Here is a 23,092-nt window from a genome sequence, read left to right on the forward strand (position 1 = left end):
AGTGAGGTTATACGCAGTGCTAATTATACTTAAACCAGACAACATTAAGACTTTCTTTGTTTGGTTCGGAATAATCTTTTTTTTTTTTTTTTTTTAAGGAATGGAAAAGTGTCACTCACTCTATTTCCTGGCTCTAAAACCATTCATTAGTCTATAAATGTGCACAATTGCCAGGAAACCAGGAATAAATGCAGAAGTCAAATAATGGCTGGACCTCAGGCATCAGGAGAATTCTGGAAGGTGGCTGCCATGTTAAACTTTGGTTTGTCCAGCAGACTTGAGAGACAATGAAAGTCAACCTTAACAGAGATGGCATCTATGTTATTCTCTCATTTATCTTTTACAGAGGAGTTTTCCAGCTTTTTTTTTTTTTTTTTTTTTTCAGTGAGAACTAGGTTCAATTTCTTAAATAAAAAGATGGGGTAGATGTGCACCCATAGCTCTGTAATAAGCTTCTGAAAGATGCTCATGAAGGATTGGTACTTCCCAATCTAACTTAGAAGCTGCAGAGAATGTCTAAAATAATTTAAGACATCTCTATGGTGGGGGAAAATAGGAAATTATTCTTGTCCAATTCTCTCAACATTGTGCTTTTTAATTTCTATAAATACATCTAGGTGACACCGACTTGGATGCTGGAGAATTATGTGCATTAATACATACTGTTTATGGAAATCCTCAGGTCAATTACAAATTATACCTTTTTCTTATCTCTTTTGCAGTACATGAAATGATTTTCTCACATTGGCAGCAGGAAAAGTAGAAACTACTACTGAAAGGCTTTGGTTATTGCTGTAAGTGCAGGGCAGTAGAAAGGTCAATGGAGGATTATTAAAATATTGGGCAGCTTCTCTCTCTAATTGTCTTACTGGTGTTGTTTTAGTTTATCAGGAAATCATTGTTGCAAGTGCGTGACTCCTAATGGGCTTCCTTCTCCCCTTATTTATAGCAACATTGTTTTAACACTAAAGGATTTCATAGTAAAGATCAAGATCAATTTTCAGTTGTCATGTTCATCATCAAAACAAATGTGTGCAGTACTAATTGCCCTTTTGTTTTTAATTGACCAGTTAATTAACTAAACCAGAAAAATTAAAAATCTCAAATTCACTTTCTTCAGGTAGCTCCACAGTTTTATTTCAGTGTGATAAAAATCCATGGCCAGACGGAAGAGAAGATTTTTAATAATTTTTATAACAGATTTCCAACTTTAGCATTCATGAAGTTATTTACTATCAAGCTAAATCAATAATAAATTAAAAAGTGAACTATTTGTAATCTGAGAAAAATATAGTATAGACTAGGAAACCCCACCACCATTAAGTCAGGCAAAGTAGCAAGATAAATTGTGCCATCAAATTCTTTGTTTTCAGAATATAATGCTATCGCTTATGATAATTGTTATGCCAAGCTCTCAAAATAGGCAGTCATAATAGATGATAGATTAGTAGAAAGATACAACACAGCGTGTTAATGTGATCATAGAAGAAGCAGTACTGCTTTTCTTAGAGGAGCCATGATTACATGTTAAGTTGTTAACAGCATGAAATAAATGCAAATATGTTTGTTATGGAAATAGTCAGAATAATTTCTACAATTTTTTTTTTTTAATCAGAGAAACTAAGCTGTAGATCTTAACTCAGTCATCAAGAGAGTCTCTTTCATATGCCTTTTGCTTGAGGCCATGGAGTCTTACTGAAAGATACTAGTGTGAAGAAATTAATTTTAAGACTGCTGAAAAATTATATTTTCTTTTATTTATTATTATTATTTTTTTTAGTAGAGACGGGGTTTCACCGTGTTCGCCAGGATGGTCTCGATCTCCTGACCTCGTGATCCGCCTGTCTCGGCCTCCCAAAGTGCTGGGATTACAGGCTTGAGCTACCACGCCCGGCCCAAAAATTATATTTTCAATGAATTTCAGAATTGAAAGAAATTATATGGATAATAGAGGTCAGCTTTCTACTTTCATAGCTGAGGAAACCAAGGCCTAGAGGAGATAAGTAGTTGTCATTATTTACATAAATAGGTGATAGTTAACTAAATATAGTTTAGTTCGTGACCTAGAATGAGACCTGGGACTTGAAGGCAGATCCCTGATTGAGGGTCCCCTCTACTATGTGACCTCTTGATCTGGGACACCGTACACATCACCAAAGCATAGCTCCAGCCTCTGTGTGCACCTGTTTTTCAATCTGCAATGTGCACGTAATTATATCTTATAGAAATGCTCTTTGTATTTATATTAATCAGAATATGAGAATGTGGATGAGTGATGCTGCTATAGCTTTGAGGATCTGTAGTGTTGACTTTCCATTCCTAAAAAGGAGACAAGAAATACTTATTCATTGGGCAAATATGAGTTTGCTAGACTTTCTACAGTCAGGGAGAATACAACTTGGTATAGTTGTAATACTTTCTCAGAAGGAGAAGTAAGTGGATGATATTGTTAATACAAACTAGAAATGGCCTGTGAAGAAATTCATACTTCTATATTTGAGTCCTTGTGGACCAACAGTAACCTAACTTAATAGGTAGATGAGATTGAAAACCTATCTTAGGAATATGTGCCTATAGCAATAGCTGAACCTTGGCCAATCCCAGCAGCCATGCTTCAACCAGTCATACACTGCTGAGTGTTCAAACTGTGCTCAAATCAGGCAAATGCTAGTCTGTAACCAATCCAGCTGTTTCTGTACCTCACTTCCGATTTTTGTATGTCACTTCCCTTCCATTTTCTACAAATTTGTTTTGATGACGAAGTATCCCTGGCATCTCTCCAAATCTGCTGTGATTCTGGGGGTTGCCTCAGAATCAGGGGTTGCCCGATTTTTGAATTGTTCATTGCTCAATTAAAGTCCTTTAAATGTAATTCAGCTGAAGTTATTTTTTTTTAACAATATTTTTAGGGCTTCATGATCTGGGTTAAGTGATTTTAAGGTTGTTCTTGCAAGATGAGGAGCTGGTTAGAAGTGGGTAGAGATTAGGGCATAATAGCTTTAATTTGGTGAGTACAAGAAGGTCAGGCTCTTGATACAGATGGTGATGTTGGTCTTGAAAAGTAAGTTTTATCCCCTAGAAGCAAGAATTTCCTGAAGCAAGTAGCTAAATTATTTTTGCTTTCAGTGTTGTTTAGTACAGGGAGAGGAAATCATGCTAGTTTCAGCTCTCAGCAATGAATTCAATAATAGAATGCAGGGACTACTTACTAACTACCAAAGCAGAGACTGGTAAATCTTTTCTGTAAAAGACTATAAAGGACTAGATAGCAAATACATCCAGCCTTGTCACTGTTGCACTGTTGCCACTGCTAAACTGTACTATTAGAATGCAAAACTAGTCTTACTCAAGACATAAACAAATGGAAGTGGCAGTTTTTGAAAGAAACACTTTATGTACAAAAAACAGGTGAAGAATAATTAATTCATGGCCATAGTTTTCCAACCCCTGGGCTAAAAGTTGGCCTAGCGAGAAGTTTCTAGTGGTAAGTTCTCAGCCCAATCCTATTGAATAGTTGATTAACCTAAGAATCACAGAAAGCTAGAAGAGATAGTGAGTGTATCAGATAGCAGAAATAAGAAATATCTGGAATGAAAATAATGAAGTAGATGCATACATACAAATAGATATACAATTATATAGATAGAATATAGAATACATATACGTAAGTAAAATGGCAAGCAGCAGATTTTCTTTTCAGTGTTTTTGCTTCCTCATATTTTCCAATTTTTTTTAAAAAAACTAAATAAAACAATAATATAGCAAGATCCTATTAAAACAGGAATGTGTGCAAAGTACTTTCTAAAATTTTGTTTTGGGGGAAATATAAATAGATTTATCTGCAAGCAATATTAGAGCAGTAGAGGAAAGATCCCTTTTTGAATGTATTTAGGAAAAAGTGATCACACTACAGAAAATGTTTCTTTCTCTTCTGTTTTGCTGCAGTTGTCAAATTAAAGAAAAACAAATGAAACAGATCAGTATCAGTCAAAACAGTAAATAAAGATGTTATTTTAATAAGAATATGTACTAAGTAATATATTTAAATTTTAAAAATGACCTGCTTAAATATATTGAGTAGGAGTAGAGTGAGTTAAAGTGGCTTTGCTTCAATTCACGTTTGAAAAAAAAAAAAGCAGATATGAAAATTCTATAGTGTGAAGTTGGACCAATATTCGATGTTTGCTTATCTTGTTACACAGTTGCTAAAAATCTGGCATTACTCAGGTTGCATTAATAAAAGCATGGTGGCCAAAACTAGGGAGGTGCTAGTTCCATCCTGACCTGCACTTGTGTAACTACACAGAGGGATTGTGCTCCCTTCTGAGCATCATGGTTTAAGAGGAACTTTGACAAATTGAAATACTCTCCTGGGGAGCAGTGCAAGGATGATGAAGTGGCTGAGAGCCATGACTTATGAGGGTCAGTGAAAAGAAATGAGTATGTTTAGCCTGGGGAAGAGAGGATTTAGCAGGCAGAGGAGAGCCATCTTCAAATATTTGAAGGGCTGTCTTGTGGAAGAAAGATTAAACTTATTATTTGTGTCTCAGGAGAGCAAAACTGGGACCAAATAGTGGACATTTCAGGGCAGCAAATTTCAGCTTAATATCAGCCCTGAGCATTTTAACAAGTAGAATTGTTTAGCCAGTGGTTAAGTGCGCTGGCTTTGAAACCTAAACAGTCTGGAATTCCATTCTTAAAATCTACCAGACACTTAATAGCTTTGTGACTTTAGAATAGGTAAACTGGTTTTCTAAGCCTGGATTACATGATAATTACAACGGAAAAAGTAGCATCTACCTCATGGGGTTCATAAGAGAATTCAATGAGTTTGTACATACAAAGTGCAATGTTTTTTTCCATGAGATGCATAGTGCTCTATGACTAGGAGTAGATAAATGACACCCTTTTTTAGTATATTATAAATAATATTTCTGATCAAGTAGAAGTTCAACTAGATGACTTCTGAAACACTTCTAAACTTGCAGCTCTTTATTACTATATAGGAACAGGATGCTAAAAACCCTCTGATTCAGGGGTCATCAACTGGTACTCTAACAGGTTCTTAAAAAGAGTGTTTAAAAATTGGAAAACTATATATAAAAATAAGCATTGACTTCTCATTAAATATCTGAAAATTTGGCATCACTAGTCCATATTTCCATGCAGTAAAAATACAACAAAAAGGCATTAACAACCACAAATACCAGGAGTGACTGGCCCTTTAACACAAGCGTTTGCCATAGTTCGGTGGACACCCCCTATTGTCTCACACCTAGTCCCTTCACTCTTTCATATTACCTGCCCAGTCTAGGAAGGCATTGTGTATAGCATCTCTGCACTATACCAGGCAAGCAAGATAGCTGGAAGCAGAGTCGTTTAAGGCTGTGTGACAGGATAGAAAAATAAGAGGAGGAAGAGACAGAATGGGATGCCAGGAGGTAGGCTGAAATGGAAAATAATGAGAATAATAGTAATAATAGAATTTATTAAATACTGAACAGAAGGGAGATTCTATGCCAGGAGTTGCATGCACTGCCTCATTTCATCTTCATGGCAGTCAAATAAGGGATATACAGTTATTGCTTTCATTTTACAGGTGAAGAGACTGAACCTGGGAGGAACTAAGTAACTGGACAGAGTGCACACAGCTAATAAGTGGCAGAAAAATCCCTCATTTGACCAGTATCATCATAATTCTAAATCCATGGTTTTCATCACAATGGCCAGTCTTACAGACCTTACAATTTTGCCCAAAGCTTACTCTGGGAGATTTTGCTCACATCTGAACATTGAAAAGGAAACATTTCTACTTATTAGAGGTGCAAATTGAGGACTCCCACCCTGAGTTGTTATAAAGCTAGATGGCACTGGGGAAGGGTTACTACAGTGTGTTTATGGGCTTAAAAAAGGTACCATGCAGCTAAATAATATGCAAAATTCAAGGTTAAATAAGGCGAAACAGTTTCTTTCCTGCAGGATTTCTGTATCTCTCCAGTGCCAATGTACATTACGGAACTTGAAGACAGGGGTATAGCCTGCACTGTTTCCCAAACGTCCATGATCATGGGGTTCAGTTTTCTGTAGTGATTTTCCAACAGTGAACGCTTCCCAGAACATGCTTTGGGAAAGTCTAATCAAGGGGAAAGAGGCATGGACAATAATTACAGAGGTCTCAGAATCCTAACTGTGTCAATAGCTAACAATGTAGTTTGTGTAAGTCTTAGAACTTCTGTTCTTGGGTTGCCCACTGTAAATATTGTGACAATACTACCTACCACACAGACTGCTCCTAATTTTTTTAGGGTCAGTTAATAAAGGATGTAAGAGAGCTCTCTAAATTTCAAAGAGCCCAAGATATCTGTAAGAGATTAACTTACTAAATTTTCTCTGTTTTGTAAAAGTGGTCAGGAAAATTGGGTGAATTTTAACTGCTTTCATGCCAATCAGTGACTCTCTGACCACCCAAGATGGCATAACTTCTTCTATTTTGAGACAGAGTCTCTCTCTGTCGCCCAGGCTGGAGTGCAGTGGTGCAATGGCGGCTCACTGCAACCTCCGCCTCCCAGGTTCAAGCGATTTTCCTGCCTCGGCCTCCCAAGTAGCTGGGATTACCGGCGTTCACCACCATGCCCAGCTAATTTTTGTATTTTTAGTAGAGATGGGGTTTCACCGTGTTGGTCAGACTGATCTTGAACTCCTGACCTCAGGTGATCCACCCACCTCGGCCTCCCACAGTGCTGAGATTATAGGCGTGAGCCACTGCACCCGGCCTCATAACTTCTTTTTAATAATGCATAGAAATGTGAATTTTCTGACCTACCTAGAAAAGAATTATTGAAACTAATATATATAATATTTATGTAGTGTATATACAGTGTATTCATATGTGTGTATGTGTATATATATATAGCACAATAAATACACTAAAACTGTGCAGTTCTGAGCTCTCTCCTGAGAAAGAATGCACCTTCTTCCAAGCGTATCCATTAGGAGAAGGAAAGGGGAAAATAATCACAGAGCACTGACAGCAGGATGTACACTGATTCCATTCTGTTCCTGTTGGCTAAGGTTCATGGTCCCCAGCCCCTGGACAATTGGACCTTTTGCCTTCTCTTCCATCAACCCATCCCCTGATATGTGCTCCCATTGGCAATTCTGACCTCACAGAAATAGGAGTCGCCTTGGGAGGAAAATGTGGTTGCCTGTCAACAGTGATGCTGCAAAACTCTGGGAAATTTCTCTGCAATAGAGAGGCAAGAATTTTGAAATAATAAAAATAAAAAAGAGTGAGAAATAGCGTTACTCATTTCATCTCAGTATCTTAGATGCCCTGGCTTTTAGAAATTGCAGAAACTTAAATCAGGCATTACTTTGTTGAGGGTGGGTTATTTTTGCAAAATATATGACTGCTGAGCAGAAATACTTTGTGGTATGGGGCCTGGGGGTCCAACCTCAGTCCTCAGCCCTTTGCAAATTGTATCCAAAGGAGACACAATTTGTAGGCAAAGAAACTCGCCCACTGACCTCATGATACATTTCTCCAAGGGCAGGGGATTAAAATATTATTTAAGATTTTTCAACACTGCTTGTGTGCTTCCTGCATTCTTACTAACAGCAGGTATTGCCACCTTCTAATATCTGGAATTCATGTTTATATAAATAGTACCCTGCTTTTGTAAACTGATTTATAATGTGAAAGATGCTTTCTTAAATAAATTGTCTCATTTGATTTTTTAAACTACCCAGAAAAAAAACAAAACAAAACTGAGGTTCAGGGAGATTAACCTACTTTCCTGTAACCACAGAGGATAAATTCTTCATATTCTTTTGAAAGCATTGTTTTACATTTTGTACCCTCTAAACGTAGGTGACTTGGGACAAAACTATGATCTTAATTTGTATCCAGGTCTAGGCAAGAGTATCATGGGCTATAGCAGTGTGGAGGGGATTATGTCAGGATGCTAAAATCACACTTACAGGGAAGAAAAAGTACCTTCTGCAGCGCTTCCCCAAGGGCTTAGGTTAACTAGCTCAGTGGAAAGAACACTGGGCCAGGAATTCAAAGGACTCTGTGACAGTCCTACTACTTATCATCAGCAACATTAGTTGAGTAAACGGAGCAACAACTCTGGTCTCAGATTTCCAAATTGAGATGGGAGAGCAGGCAACTCAATAAAGACAAGTGTAAAAGTCGAGACGCTGTGGTCAAAAGGAGGAGGCCGACTTCCAAGTAATATAACACTACTTCAAGTAATGGACCAAAAGCACATCGATGTTATACGGTCAATCTGGGCCTTGTACCCAGATCTTTTGACTTCACAATAAGTGGTCTTTCCATATTATTTACAGGAAGCACAGTATTATTGTTAGCTACCTGGATATATGTATTTGGAATTAGTCTGAAAAAAAAATTAATTGGCCTACAGCACAGGAGGCAGATTGATTGTGAAGGTACTTTTGAGAAAACATCCAGGAAGGGAAGGGCTGTAGTGAGATCCACAGCAGGGTGTTGCTCTAGATACTGCCTTTGCTTCAGTCTTGATGGTGACCAGTCAGATTTAGAGGATTCAAGGAAGGAAAGAAAAACATGAGAATACATGTTTCCCTAACAGTCATCCTTTTTCCCTGCATGATGTAATCAGAAGTCCCAATTCTAGAGCATAGCTACCAACATAATCTAGGAGTTTATTTTGCTTGGCCCTGAGCTCACATATCCAAGACAGCATTGACTTTGTCAGTCTCCCCGTGTCTGTAGGAAAATGGAAAAGAAAACAAAGTCACTGACTGGCTCCATGAGCTCCTCAAGAGAGAGCAGTCATAGCTGAGTCCACGCTATATAGCCAGGCTGCCAGTGTTTAAATCTGGCCTGTGCCTCTCACTAGGTGAAAGATTTGTGTGGGTTACTTAACTCTTCTGTGCCTTAGTTTCCTCATCAGTAAAATGGGGCTAATAATGGTAGCTACTTTCCACATTTAAGGCGAGGATAAGTTTATTCATATAAACTGCTTAGAACAATATTTTATAGGCAGTCTGCACTCAATACCTACTAGCTGCTATTATTATTATTACTACAAAAGTAAGTTCAAAACAACCAAATTGAAAAGATCAGGTTATTTGAAGAATGTCTTATCTTTGTTTATGTTGGTCCATCTCCTTGGAATTCTCTAATTTTATCATTGTCAAGATTCAATGACCTTATTCTATGAAAATTTTCATTAAACCTTCATTTAAAAGTACTTCCACTTTCTTTTTCTACTTCTAATCAATTTATCTTTAATAAATGAATAAATAAAATACTTGTGGCATGTCTCCTTTTACGACATATTGCTTGGTGTATTTTTCAGGATCTTGTATATGTGTCCTTATATACGCGATGCATTAAATAATATTCATTCAGTGAATGAGTGGGTGATTGGTTGCTACTTACGAGTACCTTAAATGTATTTCAGGGATATTATAGAAAAAGCCTCTCAGAAGCAATAACAATTTTGATTCATTGTTCTTCTTGTTATCTTGATAGAATTCAGTACAGTCTCCTTGAAAACAGATACATATGACTTTTTTAAATAAGGGGAATGAAGAAAACCAAGCAGGTTTAAGCTGAACTAACTGTCATCAAGTGACTGTTATTCAAACACTCTAGAAGAGGGAAAGAAGTGAAATTCTTTCTGCGGTAAAGTGACCCCCAGCAAGGATGATATCATCCACCTACATCTTCACTTTTTTTTTTTTTTTTTTTAAGACAGAGTTTCCCTGTGTTATCCAGGCTGAAGTGCAGTAGTGGGATCATATCTCACTCTAATCTTGAAATCCTGGGTTCAAATGATCCTCCTGCCCCAAACAGGGTCTCGCTATGTTGCCCAGGCTGTTCTCAAATTCCTTATCTCAAATGATTCTCCTGCCTCAGCTTCTCAAAGAGCTGGGATCGCAGGATTGAACCACCATACCCAGCCTACATTTCAAAAAACATATAGCTCTGGTGTGTCATCAATGAGACAACTGATTTTTATGACACCAGAGTAGGCGCATCTCTAGAAAGAAAAAATATTTTGTAATCTGTATGTAAACTCTAATGGCATAAACTTGACCTCCCAAATATAAAGTGATATTTGAGCACATTCCATTTTTGACTTATTGGTTGCAAACAGATTTTTTAAAAATATGAGTTTGAAAAAGTATTGATCATATTGTAAGATGTTATTCAGAGGTTTTAGAGTAAAAGAAACATAAGCACAGTTACATATTTTAGAAGCGTCAGGCTCAATCTGCTTGTCAATTCCCAGAACATACTAGTTTTTCAGATGATGTGCGCATATAAATAAACTAAATGCATATAGAAAAGCACATATATCTTTTCTTTCCAAATTGCTTTCCTTCACTCTACCCGACATAAACTCCCTGACGTCCTGGCCAGAGTGGTATTTTTGGCACAATATTGTTCCTGATTTCTCAGTTGCCTCCTGGGGACCTGCCTTTCAAACATCTAATGTGAATTTTCTCATGAATGCCAATGATAGATGGCTACATTTTTCCTTCGAACTTTCCATCCCCCAGGCACTCCAAGTACTCTGTGACTACTTTCAAGATATTCATAACAAGGTGAATAGCAATTACTTGTAATAGAAGATAGAAAAGGCAAAGGGCATTTTTATTGGTTCTAGGAAGATTTATCTACATTGATACAGCATTTACTGAAAAATTCCTATCACCCCAGAGTATGATGAATGACCACCTCTGTCTCAGTTCTATCTCTGGAGGTTCCCAGGTGCTAACTGCCTTGAGGTCATCCTTGCCACACAGAGAAGTTAGTCTCCATTCATTCTTGCGTGTTAACTTCACTTGAGTTTAGTGAGCAGTGAACACTTTATTCACTCCCAATTCAAATCAAAATAAGGGTTTAATTTGCTTCCCTGTCTTCTGGGGCTAATCTCCATTCATTGAACACTCATACTCCCATTAACTCAAGGAGAACAACCCCCTAAGCAGCCTTTGAATGAGGCACTGAAGGACTAATTGTTCCTTTGGAAGCTTCCATATAGCTCCTGCTGGAATCAATGAGTACCTCCCTTTGTGTATCCTGCATTCCAGGACAGAACTGAGTATAAGACATGATTTTATGTGACTAGTCATGAATAATTAACACCCCACTTACTTCTCTGAGCTCAGCACTACATTTCCAGAATGAATATCATAACGCTTGGTGTACCCTGCAGACCTACCATTTGCAGGTGGAATATCAGGACGTCAACTCCTGCTAAGTGTCAGGAACTTTTATCACATAGCAGGTATCGGAGCAGACCTTAGCAGAAGCCCGCTTTATGAAACATCTCAGGGTCTGCCTGTTATTTCAATGGGCCAACCTGATAGCTGTGAGAAAGAGTTCTCAGTTACTTTGCTATTCTTAATATTCCATGATTTCATCGATGTTATTTACACTCAAAGAATCTCTGGAGACAAAGTACAGTAATAAGTAAATTCCATCTTAATTTATAAATGATTCACTTCTTACAACACTTAGTTGAATTCCATTTCTAACAGTTGTTATAAACCAGGTTAAAGAAAGACAAATGATTCCTATTTTGATACAGACAGGCAGAAGCTTTCTTGTCTGCACGTGTGCACATTTTTTTGTACATGTGAATTGATTTACTGATCAAACATTATTGTCTTGATTTGAGTGCCCCCCAAAGTAAATTCTGAATCAAGGATTTGAATGCAATTTTTGTTGGGATCCCAAGAAACACTGGTAGGATAGTAGGTTACTCAGAAAGATAATGAAGCCAATGAAGATTTGTTATCAAGCCATTTGCCAGTGACATCAACTGGATCTCAGTTCCTCTGGGGATCACTGGAAGGCAGTGCAGAACAATGCTCAGGAACTCAACAATGGGGCTAGAAAGATGGGTATTTATCAGTTCCCCATCTATAATTGCTTGAGAGTTGCTCTGGGGAGCATTAGCTCTCAGGCACTTCTGTCTTTTCTTGCTTGGAGGAAAGCGTGCTTCCTAGGCCAGAAAATAGCCTTCAGTCAGGGATCGTTAGTTAGGTTTTCACCACATTATCTTTCAGGGTTACAGTGGCAAATCCTAGGGGTGAAGGGAGTGAGGGTAGGAGATTCACTAAGGGCATAGACAGCGTCTGCTACAATGATTAAACACCTGCCATGTTTTAGATATAGGATTAGAAACTGGCCTTGAAATATAGTCAGTGTATTGTGTAAAGATTGGACTTTGGCAAGGATTTTTATTACTAGAATACCAAGCTTATTACCCCTAATCAATCTTCTTGTTTTGCAATCGGGTTTTTCATTAAGTAGAGAGAATATAGAGAAGACAGGGCTTTTAATAGATAAGTCACACTAAAAATTAAAGATTTGCTTTTTAAACTCAACATTAAAAATATACCTAGATTTACCTATGTATGTATGTATGTATCTATTCAAAAGGATATTACTTTATACAAGTCTTGATAAACTGTTTTTAAAAAACAAACTATTTTATACAAATGAATAGAGTCTTGATGTAGTTTTCAAAAACATGACTTGAGACTTGAAATCAATAACTATTGATAAATACATAGAAATTCATATTTAAATTCATGTACAATTCACATACATTTAACTTTCACTTATAGACATGTGCCTCCAGCAGATGTCATGTAGGAAGTGTTGGATATACCAACATTGATGCTGGAAACTTGCTGGAGTTCTGGAAAACATCTTATATTTATATAGCACTTTGCATATTAGAATGCATTGCACATTCATATTTATCATTAATCTCCAAAATAAGTGTTAGAAAGGCATTATTATTCACATTTTACAAAAAAATGCAAAGTGACTGTGCAGAAACTCGGGTAATTCACTGTAGGTAACAAAACAAGAAAGGGCAAAGCCAAATATCAGCCCAAACCTTTCTCCAGCCTGTGCCTATATGCATGAAGACCGTACAATTTCTGCTATTTCACTCGGAACTTTTGGTCACACCAACAGGACCAAATTTCTCAACTCGTCTAGGAATGGAGGATTACCCAGATGCAATACTTTGAGTGCTATAATCAGGACGACCAGAGGCAAAAAGGGAAGGTGGAGCCCTCTAACTTGCACTTAAAATATGCACACAATCTTGGCAGCATATGCTGCAGTTTTTGGTGATCATACTGTTATATAGATGTTCTGTAAAGTTATAGTTCCATAATAGCATGCTGCTGATCTCTTAAGATTGATTAAATTCTATAACTTTCTTTTTAAACCAATCTATTTCTTCCTAAATAGTTCCCAAGCATAGCATTAGCTACATTAGTATTCTAATACCCTTTCTTGAATATATTTTACTCATTTTTCCCTTCTATGTATTTACATAAACACTAAAAAGAAAAATTATGCAAACAAAAGAAGGCGTATGTCTAGTTGTTCCAATATTGAAGTGAAGATTAGAGAAGATAAGAAATAAAAAATTTACCTATCCAAAATAGTTTTATGGAACTTAATAATACTTAGAAAGCTTGAATTATTAAAAGTCCAATATCTTTCAATTTATAATCTAAATATATTTGGGTTGCTAAAGAGAAAATTGGAAGTTCTAATGTCATCTGTTTAAAAACTTTAGAAACAAACAGCTAACACAAGCACGTTGCTCTGTAAATAAATATGTGCAGCATCTGCAGGAGGCTTTTGGCATTCAAACGCAAAAGGAAAATAGAATAGGTGAATAGTTAGTAACTTTATCTCTCTAAAACCAGCACAACTATGTTCTTAGTTTCTAAACTCTATGATCCCATCACTCCAGGCTTCTCTAGATAATCGTTGATTTATATGCTTAAATGTTGGTTCAAGTACTATGCCCAATTTTCTGTGTGATTTCTGGAATGTACTTTGCTTGACTGAATGTTAGCTCTTTGACAAATTGTGGAGTGGGGAGGCAGTTGGACTAGGTGATCTTCAAATTGTGCACAGGATAAATTAGTGATCTTGACCAGAAACCAAAGAACACTATAGCTGTTACCTGGTTAATAGAGAAGCACAAGGTGGGATGAGACTTCACTCCCTCTAGGTCTCACATGTCATCCTCAGGGTATCATTAGATATGAGAATTAAGGTCTCAAAGTGGACATTATGTAACAAGATGTCAAAATTACATTTATGATGCAGAAGTAATATTGAAGGTCATGGTCTGCAAAATTATATTTGGAGATGGAAGAAAGATGACAATTTTAAAAGGATGAGGTAAAAGAGCCAAATTTAGTTAGATCTATGTCTCTGTAATTCCACAATAAGTGAATGAAACCCACTAAGGTGGGAGCTTCAAGTAGCAAAAGGGAAGCCAATTGTGTAATTCTAGTTGGTATGCACTTAATTCAGAAAAATTTTTGTAGACAGCCATTCCCTAATACAAAACTTTGACACTGTAGGTCCTAAAGAGTGTGCTCACTCAATTTAAAAGGCATATCCTTTTGTTTCTCTCTCTCATAGGCTTCTTTTCCCCTTGAACCATCTGTGTTTCATGTATATATACACCCACACACAATTGAAAAGCTGTATCAGATATTAGAAAATATTACGTCAACTGTTGCTTTGGCCTAACAGAAGGCCTGAAAATTTTGGAAAAAAATAGAAAAGACCCTCCAGCTATATTTACATTGTATTTTCTCAGTGTGCAAAACTTCAATCAACAAAATATATTTAATGTCTAGAATACATATCAATGTAACAGATTCAGAAAGTAAAAATTCAACCCACCTATTATTTTAGTATATAAGGCATGGAACTGGTTTATTGACTTCACAGACTTCTTCTGGTTGTGTTGGTTGAATCAAATTATTGGCTAGTGTTACCATTCATGGCTTTTGCTGAATCTCATTATCATAGAGGAATACAATATAATCACTTTGAGAGGTCTATATGTTTACATATAATTCTGACAGCAGCTATCAGTGCAGATAAATTTGACTAGGTAACTTCAAACTTAAAGACTTTATGTAATTAAAAATGGATTTTACTTACAGTACCTGAAGCATCAAACTTATTAAATATTTATCCTTGTGTCCATTATGTAATACTATTGTTGGTATACACTAGTAACATATATACAAAGTTGCATTTCCAAATAAATTAATTTTTTCCTGTCTGTGGTGATTGGGTGATTATTATTAAACTATGCTAGAATGTGCCTTTGAAGCAACCCTATTTCCACATCCCTTAGTAGGGAAAAACAGGCATTTTCAACATTTTTATTTTGTTTGTAAATGAATTAGCAAACACTTTTACAGAAGCATGTGTAAATTATATGTAGCACATATAAAATATATAAAAGCTAAATTTACTTTTGCATAATTTGTATTATATAATATTTGTATATAATGTACATATGTATGCAGATATCTATATATAACTTAGGATGTTGAGGTTCCATTGACCTGGTGATGACATCTTCAGAATATCAGGAGATAATATGAAGCACCAGTGGGAAATGTGTTAACTCTGCAGATGACTTTCTTTCTATCTTTTCTTCAGTCACGTAGGAAGTTCCTTGGTGATGTTGGAAGAATCATGTTGAAGAGACACAGAAAGTAACTCTGACTGTAAAGATTATGACTTTCTCTTCTCTTCAGGCTTGGCTCAAGGCATTGTTTCCAGTCAATAAAATGGAGTGTCTACAGCCAAAAAAGCTCATTTGACAAATATTGATTGATGAGTGTGTTAAGAGCTCTTCATGTCAGTGACACAAAATTGAACAAGGGAAACATGCTCACTGCCATGATGGAGCTCTTATTCTAAAGATGGTGGTGACAGACAATACGAAAATAGGCAGAGTTACAATTAACAAAGACTGCGATAAGTATGAAGAGGGAAATAAATGCGGTAATAAGACAGTGACCTGAGGTATAACGAGATTGGGAATCATTGCCGCTGCTTTAGATAAATTGACTGGAAAAGGTCAAATCTCTGAAAATTCTCCGAGCCAAATAGACTCTCGCCATTCTACATGGCAAGATAAAGGGAGGAAATTAGAGAATCTGGTTTATCTTAACCAGTAGAATAATATTTATTTTAATATGCATCTATAATTAGGACACATTCAAATACATGTATATACATGTTTTTGTAAAATCATGTACTGATTCAACTTTCTGTATAACTCTCCATTTTCCAGTGAGGAATGGAGGCTTAGAAAGCCTTCAAGGAAAATAAGCTAGGAAAACCAGCAACTTCCTCAAAATCCGTTATTGATTTAAATATTTAGACAATCATATGAGAAAGACAAAAACACCCTGGGGTACATAATATTGCTTGTGAAGATTCTTAGGCCTAAGAGAATTCCTACGATTCTAGGGTGTTTTGGAGTGTAGTTAATGGTGGAAAGAGAGAACACAATTTGAAAAATCCTGTGAAATATAAATCCAAACTAAAGCCAAACTGAAATTAAAAGCAAACTGAAAACTACAATGCCCGAAAGGCAGAACATTACCTAGTTCACCACCATAACATGAAGTTGGCTTTTGTCTCAAATCTTTTCTCCTAAGATGATACTATCTCAGTGTGTCTGGGGTTGTCAAATCACCATTAGAATATATCACCGGTACTTTGATTAGATTAAGTGGAAAACTAAGCTTTAATTTACAGAAATTCACATCACAACCAACTCTTACTTGAAACACGTCTAGCCCATAAAGCAGCACTAAAACTTGGTGCATCTAGTAGCTGACACTATGACTTATTTTTTAATATTTGTTAAGGGCAATAAGTAGGAACTAGTTCTTATATCATTTTACAAGCTGAATGGCTGGTTAATAGTCATTTTTATTCTGACCTGGTTTGAACCTACTCACATTGCCTAAGGCATTTGTCTGTGTGCAGATTACATTTTGTTTCTTTCTTCAGAAATTGGGCACTGCCAGGGAACACCAGCAATTCCTTGGAAATCATGTTCCAAGTCCATTGATGTAAAAGGCTAAAATGAACTGCTTTCTTTCGTCCCAAATTTCTCTTCCAAATTTTGCTTATGTATCTGATAATTTATTCAAGATATAGTTTTTAAAATTCACACTGTAAAGTTTTGGGTCTGTGTCTCAGTCTGCACAGATACTGAATCAAACATTTGAGAATTTTAAAAAAATCAGATATAGTTTTAGTCAATTATGGCTGAGGCAGATAAGATTTAGATAACTAAAATAAAAATATTTCAATTGGTTATTTCTGTTTCTCAGGCATATCTGAGGTGTACACACATAAAACATTAACATATTTCTTAACTACCACATTTCCTGCACGTTCCAGATACAGAAAAAGTTAGGCTGATTTATTCATTTATTCTTGTATTCATTCTATAACTTAAAAACAACAATAACAAAACAACTACTTCACAACTGGCACTGATCTGGGTCTTGAAGATACAATAGTGAGCAAATAGGAGCAATAATATGACCCTCCCAGACCTTGTAGAATTTAACACGTGATTTTAATAAACTGATAAGTGCTATGGCATGGGCAATGCTGGTGTTTGGGAAAAATGCAGCAAAAGTACCTCATTTAGTCTAAAGAAAGTCAGAAAATCTTCATGGAGGAAGTGGCTGAAAATTGAATAATAATAAGTAAAACCAGGTGATGATGTTGGGGAGTGAAGAAGGGGAAGGAATGTTCTTTCTTTTTTTAAAAAAAAAAAATGTTTCAATAATGTTTAGGGCACAGGTGGTTTTTGGTTACATATATAGGTTCTTTAGCAGTGATGTCTGAGATTTTAGAACACCCATCACTAGACAAGTGTACACTACACCCAATATGTGTTCTTTTATCTCTCAGGCCCCTCCCAACCTCCCCCAACCCTGAGTCCCCAAAGTCCATTATATCATTCTTATGGGACGGGATGTTCAGATTAGAAAAAGTGTGGAAGATAATAGGCCAAAGATAACTTGACTAACAGAAGAAATTAAGTGAGGTTCAGTGTGGTTGGAGTACTGAAACAAAAAGTTGTGTGTTTGGAGGAGATGAGGGGGAAAAGACAGAATGACAGGCTAGAGAGATAATGGTGGGGTATACTAAGAATAGTAGCAGGGTTGGTGTAATTCAGTATTTCTCAATCTGGATGGTGTTGACGCTTTGGCCTGGCTAATCCTTTGTTGTGAGAGAATGGAAGGCTTTCCTCTCTGTTGTAGAATATCTAGGAGCATCCTTGCCTTCATGCACCAGATGCCAGTAGCACCCTCCTCCAGTTCTGACAATCAAAAATATCTTGACATTGCCAATGTAAACTAGGGGCAAAAATCACCTCTAGTCCAACAGAATATTAAAAGAATTATACACTATGTCCAATCAGGATTTATCCCAGGAATGTAGGGGTGGTTCAACATAAGGAAACAATCAGAGGAATACCCCATCTTAATAGAATGAAAGGGAGAGAAAAACTGAAATGATCATATCAATTAACGCACAAAAAAGCATTTAACAAAATCCAACACACTTTCATGATGAAAACATTCAGAAAACTAGGACTACAAAGAAACTTTCTCAAAATAAAGGACATTTGAGGAAAATCTGCAACTAACATCATACTCAATGGCAAGAGACTGACATCTGTCTCCCTCTGATAGGGAACAAGACTTGAATAGTCTCCTTCACCATTGCTGTTCAACACTGTACTGGAAGTTCTAACTGGAGCAAGTAGGCAAGAAAACTGAATAAAAGGTATCTAAATTGGGAAGAAAATAAATAACAACACCATGTCCATTTGCAGATCGCATAATGTTACATATAAAAATCTCAGTCTTCCAAAAAGCTACTAAAGGACATATTCAGCAAAGTTGTAGGTAGAAGATCAAAATATAAAAATTAGTTTTATAAACAAAATTAAAAAATAAATACAAAATAAGGACAAAAATTAGTTATGTTCCCATACACCAGCAATTAATTATCTGAAAAGCAAATTAAGAAAAAAACATCAATTTATAATAGCATTCTGAAGGATAAAATACCCATGAATAAATGTAACAGAGAAAGTGAAAGACTTGTACATGGAGAACTAAAAAATATTGCTGAAATTAAAGAAGATCTGAATAAATAGAAATATATCTTATGTTCATGGATTAGAAGACTTGATATTGTTAAGATGCCAATGTTAACTACTCATGTGATTGCAGATTCAAGGCAATCCCTGTTAAAATTCCAATGGCTTTTTTAGAAAACAGTTATGGAAAAGCTGATTCTCAAATTTCTATGTAATTGCAAGGGACCGAATAGCCAAAATAACTTTGAAAAAGAACAAATTTGAAGGACTTATATTTCCCAATTTTAAAGCTAAATATGAATATATGATAATCAAAACAGTATGGTACTGGAAAATTTTGGTGGTTTCTCAAAAAACTGCTCATAGAAGCACCTTGTAACCCTGTCATTCCAGTCCCAGGTGTATACCCTAAATAACTGAAAACTGGTACTCAAACAAGTACCTGTACACACATGCTTATAGCAGCCCATTCAAAATAGCCAAATGGTGGAAACAGCCCAAATGCTCAATTAACAAATTGTGATACATACATAAAATGGAATATTATTCAGCCATAAAATGTAATGAGATTCTGACACATGCTAAAACATAGATAAACCTTGAAAATATTATACTAAGTGAAAGAAGCCAGACATAAAGGTCATATATTGCATGATTCCATTTATATAAAATATCCAGAATTGATATATCTATAGAGGCTGGGGACAGATTGGTAGGTGTTGTGACCTGGAAAGTGAAAGGGAGAAAATGGGGGGAAATTCACTAATTGGTAAGAGTTTTTATTTGGAGTGATGGAAATGTTTTCGAAGAGGATAGTGGTGGTTGCAAAACATTGTGACTGTATTAAATGCAACTGAATTGTTCACTTTAAAAAGCTTATTGTTATGTCATGGGAATTGTACATCAATAAATTATGTTTTTTAAACCACCCCTGTTTGAGAACCTCCTTCCTTCCTTCCTTCCTTCCTTCCTTCCTTCCTTCCTTCCTTCCTTCCTTCCTTCCTTCCTTCCTTCCTTCCTTCTTTCCTTCCTTCCTTCCTTCCTTCCTTCCTTCCTTCCTTCTTTCCTTCCTTCCTTCCCTCCTTCCTTCTTTCCTCCTTCCCTCCCTCCCTTCTTTCTTTTTTTTTCCTTTATTTATTCCTCTCTTCCTCTTTTCCCCTCTTTCTCTCTTTCTTTCTTCTTGTAAATGTACATTTCTTGTAAGGTTGGGTTCATATTGTGGTATATCTGGATACTCACATACATTCAGTGACAATGCAAATTAAATTAATATACTAGTTCCATTAACCAGGACTTTAAGAAGATATTTATATAGTTTTTACATTCATTTCACTGATGCAATCGATTTGCAAAAAAGTAATTCATTTAATCTTCATGAAAAATATATGAGGCAGGCACTGTTATTATCCCCATTTTACAAATAAGAAAACTGAGGTCTAGAGAGATCAGAACACTTGCGCAAAGTCAAATAGCTGGAAAATGGCAAAAGTGGGATTTCAACACAAAAGTCTAGCTTCTCTATTCTTAAGCACTTAATTATGCTGATATTCTAAATATAAATTATACAAAGAAGGAAAAGGCAATACACATGTGTTTTCTCTTGTTTGGAGTCAGCTCTAAGCAAAAATGTGTGGCCTACCTAAATGTGCCAATAGTAATAAAATAGGTAAATGATGGTATTACTATCCATCACTTACTAGATTACTTCGTAGCCATTAAAATGGATAAATATGAAGGCTGTGTAGCAACACGAAAAATGTTTGTAATCTCATATGTTACAAAAAAATCAGAAATGCAAACCATTTCTGTAGTATGGTTACCATTATATAAACATTCTGAGTATATACGAAGATTAGCAAAAGAACATAGGCAAGTAAAATCAGTAAGGTAGGAGAAACAGATTGGTGGTGAATATTTTTAACTCTTACTTAAAGTTCTATTATTGTAGCTCTTGTTTTAATGTGATGAAATCATATTTACAAATAAATACATATCAAAATTAATATGGCAAACTACCCAATATCTATCTTTCAACATGAGCTGCATAATACAAAGACCTTATACAGAAGCTAGGGAATACTGATTTTTTCTGTGCTTTTTTATAAATAAGAGATTCAATTTCAAAAAACTTGTAATGATTAGTTCTAACAATGTTTTCCCTGACACTCCTATCAATAATGATCCTGTCAATCTGTTTAACTCTATGTTCCAATGGGGTAGCTCAGTACTACATACCACTCAAGAAGTATTTACATACATATGAAGACACAGAAAAAGAAAAGGGAGTCACACCGAAAATAAAGAGGCCAGTAACTGCACACACTTTCTTCCCAACTCAGTGCCTTGGCTATATTAATGTACCTTCTATATTATTAAAAAATGATCATTATGTAGTATGTGTCCTATCTACCACGTTTATATTTTAAATAAAATCAAAAATTTAAAAAATATTCAAAGGAATAATGCTAATCTCCAAAGAACTTTAGAAGACTTTCTGTATTCTACCATTATACAAAAGGTAAAAGATTTTAAAAAGGCTTTTCCAAGTTTGTAATAAAGAAAGTAATTTAGCCAGGAATATAATCTTCTCAAAAAATGACACCAGAAAAACAGGATATCTGTATGAAACCCTACACTATCCACAAAAATCAATTTTAAATAGATCACAGAGTAAACATAAAAACTAAAATTATACAATTCTAGAAGGAAACATAGGAGAAAATATTTTTGACCTTGGGATAAGCAAAGATTTCTTAGGACTCAAAAATGACTAACCATGAAAGTATAGATAAATTTGACTTTATAAAAATTAAGACTACTTACTCTTCAACAGAGACTGAGAGGAAATATTCAAAATACATATATCTGATGGAAGGTTGTGTCTAAAATACATAAAACAGTAATATTAAAAAGAAACAATCAAATACAAATAGGCAAAATATTTTAATAAACACTTTACAAGGTAAAATATGTAGAGTCAACAGGTACATAAAAAGATACTCAAGTCATCAGGGAAATGCAAATTAAAGGTACAATGAGATATAGCACTTCACACCCAGAATAATGACTAAAACTAAAAAGACTGATCAAGCCAAACATTGATGAGATGGTAGAACAGCTAAACCTTTCATATATTGCTAACGGGAATGTAAAATGGCACAATCACTTTCAAAAACATTTATTAAGTTAAACATCACATATAACCCATCAATTCCTCTCTAAGGTAGAACACAAGACAAATGAAAACATATATCTACCCAAATAATTGCTCTTAAACGTTAATAGGAACTTTATTCATAATAAGCCCAAACTGGAAAAAAGCCAAATTTCCACCAACAGGTGGATGGATAAACAAATTGTGGCGTATGGAATACTACTCAACAATAAAAAGGAAAAAGGTAGTGATTCATGTAAATACACGGATGAAACTGACAATGTGCTGAACTAAATGTCCAGCATAAAGCACCATACTACATGCTTCCATTTATATACTGTTCTGGAGTCAGAAAAACACTAATTTATGGTGATCAAAATCAGATCAGTGATTGTAGGCAAGAAATGTGGTAGCACTGATTCCAAAAAAGTGTGAAAGTAATATGAAATACAGTATTCTGTATTTTGATAGGGAGGAACAGGGATTTATAAGGGCATACACCTTTTTCAAATTCATTGAACTGGACCCTTAAAATGTGTGCATTTTGTTATACGTGAATTATATCTCAATAAAGTCAATGACAATTTTATATTTTCGAGGGAACTAAGGGGTGTGATGTAAAGTGTATAAAGGAAAGGGTAGAAAAATAAGGAGGAAAAAGTCATACTTATCTAGTAACCGAAGTTCTGTTTACACATAAGTGGAATTCTCTTTTAGTCTTGTGGCTCTCATTCTTTTGCTACTAGCCTAACAATGTTCAATGCACTGTCTTCTATGATGCTCTCTTGCAGATTTCCTCAGACCCTGGCAATAAGACAACTCAGTTTAACCAGTTCTCAGGACTTTGAACCTATATGTATCTGACTATGTATAAAAATATAGTAATCATAGAGTTTTTAAGATGTCAAAGCTTGAAGAGTTTATATGGGCCAAAGAG

General features: G+C 35.6%; 1 protein-coding gene and 1 long non-coding RNA gene across 8 annotated transcripts in view; one reads left to right on the top strand and one right to left on the bottom strand.

The window, feature by feature from the left end:
- Window positions 1-162, top strand: part of LOC103881959 — a 101,547-nt gene extending 101,385 nt beyond the window's left edge. The window contains exon 10 of the long non-coding RNA XR_004181917.1: window positions 99-162. This is a non-coding gene — a long non-coding RNA (uncharacterized LOC103881959). The remainder of the gene's footprint in view (window positions 1-98) is intronic.
- CNTN6 (contactin 6) overlaps window positions 1-23,092 on the bottom strand; it is a 310,814-nt gene that overhangs the window by 258,347 nt on the left and 29,375 nt on the right. The window lies entirely within an intron of this gene.

The sequence above is a fragment of the Papio anubis genome, chromosome 2, assembly GCF_008728515.1.
Source record: "Papio anubis isolate 15944 chromosome 2, Panubis1.0, whole genome shotgun sequence".
NCBI lineage: Eukaryota > Metazoa > Chordata > Mammalia > Primates > Cercopithecidae > Papio > Papio anubis.